Source organism: Sander vitreus, chromosome 17, assembly GCF_031162955.1.
Source record: "Sander vitreus isolate 19-12246 chromosome 17, sanVit1, whole genome shotgun sequence".
Classification (NCBI taxonomy): domain Eukaryota; kingdom Metazoa; phylum Chordata; class Actinopteri; order Perciformes; family Percidae; genus Sander; species Sander vitreus.
Genome location: NC_135871.1, coordinates 31,891,470 through 31,893,969, shown reverse-complemented (window position 1 = coordinate 31,893,969; position 2,500 = coordinate 31,891,470).

Genomic DNA, 2,500 nt, shown 5'->3' with positions numbered 1-2,500 from the left:
TTGGTCACTTTTATGTCATTTGTTTGACTTTTTTTGTCACTTTTTGGTCACTTTTATGTCATTCTTTCGTAACTTTTTTGACTTTTTCGTCACTTTTTTGAAATTTTTTTTGACTTTTTTGTCACTTTTTGTCACTTTTTTGACATTTTTTTGACTTTTTCGTCCCTTTTTTGACACTTATGTCATTCTTTTTGTTTTGTTCTTTTATCAATAGTTTCTTCTTCAAATGCTGTAACATTGACTAAAACCCCCACTCAGTGAAAGCAGTGAACTGATTATTTATCTAACTTGTGAAGAGCGTTGTAGGGAACCATCACGTTAGTTTTTTGGGACAATTTATAGTATATAATATAGATATGTATATATATATACACACACACACACAGACACACAATTCTTGTTTCTTCAAATGCTATAAAATTGACTATATGGCCTATATATTTTTTCGTCACTTTTTGTCATTTTTTTTTTACTTTCACTTTTTTGTCACTTTTTCGTAATTTTTTTACTTTTTCGTCACTTTTTTGACATTTTTCTAACTTTTTCGTCACTTTTTTGACTTTTTTTGTCACTTTGTGGTCACTTTTATGTCATTCTTTCGTCATTTTTTGACTTTTTCGTCACTTTTTTGAAATTTTTTTGACTTTTTTTGTCACTTTTTGTCACTTTTTTGTCACTTTTTTGACATTTTTTTGACTTTTTTGTCACTTTTTTGAAAAAAATTTGACTTTTTTGTCACGTTTTGTCACTTTTTTGACATTTTTTTGACATTTTTTTGACATTTTTGTCACTTTTTTGACATTTTTTTGACTTTTTTGTCACTTTTTGTCACTTTTTGTCACTTTTTTGACATTTTTTTGACTTTTTCGTCCTTTTTTTGACACTTATGTCATTCTTTTTGTTTTGTTCTTTTATCAATAGTTTCTTCTTCAAATGCTGTAACATTGACTAAAACCCCCACTCAGTGAAAGCAGTGAACTGATTATTTATCTAACTTGTGAAGAGCGTTGTAGGGAACCATCACGTTAGTTTTTTGGGACAATTTATAGTATATAATATAGATATATATATATATATATACACACACACACACACACACAGACAGACACACAATTCTTTTTTTTTCAAATGCTATAAAATGGACTATATGGCCTATATATTTTTTCGTCAGTTTTTGTCATTTTTTTTTTACTTTCACTTTTTTGTCACTTTTTCGTCATTTTTTTACTTTTTCGTCACTTTTTTGACATTTTTCTAACTTTTTCGTCACTTTTTTGACTTTTTTTGTCACTTTGTGGTCACTTTTATGTCATTCTTTCGTCATTTTTTGACTTTTTTGTCACTTTTTTGAAATTTTTTTGACTTTTTGTCACTTTTTGTCACTTTTTTTGTCACTTTTTTGACATTTTTTGACTTTTTTGTCACTTTTTTGAAATTGTTTTTACTTTTTTGTCACTTTTTGTCACTTTTTTGACATTTTTTTGACATTTTTTTGACTTTTTTGTCACTTTTTTGAAATTGTTTTTACTTTTTTGTCACTTTTTGTCACTTTTTTGACATTTTTTTGACTTTTTCGTCCTTTTTTTGACACATGTCATTCTTTTTGTTTTGTTCTTTTATCAATAGTTTCTTCTTCAAATGCTGTAACATTGACTAAAACCCCCACTCAGTGAAAGCAGTGAACTGATTATGTTTCTAACTTGTGAAGAGCGTTGTAGGGAACCATCACGTTAGTTTTTTGGGACAAGTTATAGTATATAATATAGATATAGAAACGTTTTGAAAACGGGTCAGGTTAGACCGGAGGACACCAGGAGGGTTAATCATCTGCTGTTCCTCTGAAAGCTGCAGTCGTCCGGCGCTAACGTCAACACCGAGCCGCTGAGACACGAGAAGGATGAATCTTACTCTCTGTTTGTTTTTCCGTGAACGTCTGAAAGCTCTTTGGGGTTTACGTCTGACTGCTTCACACGGAGAACAGCTGATGAATGACTTCATGTTTCATCCGTCTTTGGACTGTTGATGAAACTCGAGAGGAGAAGAATGAGAGAACGTTCACTCCGCTCTTTCCTTCCTTCTTCTTGGAAAAGAATCGGGCAGAAATAAACACGTTAGACGTTGAATATTTCATCACACAGCTTCACCTCGTCACCCCAAAACACATCAATCTTTTCTTCCTGCTTTCCTCTTTTCCTCCCTCCCTTCATCACCTTATTCCTACCTTCCTTTATCCACTTTTCTTCCCTTCATTCCTTCCTCCTTCTTTTCCTCTCTTCTCACTCTAGCTCTGCGTCTCCTTCCTTCCTTCCTTCCTTCCTTCCTTCCTCCATCCCTCTCTTCTCCCTGTCTCTCTCTCTCTCTCTCTCTCTCTCTCTCTCTCTCTCTCCTCTTTCCCTCTCTCTCTCTCTCTCTCTCTCTTCCTTCCTTCCTTCCTTCCTCCATCCCTCTCTTCTCCCTGTCTCTCTCTCTCTCTCTTCCTTCCTTCCTTCCTTCCTCCATC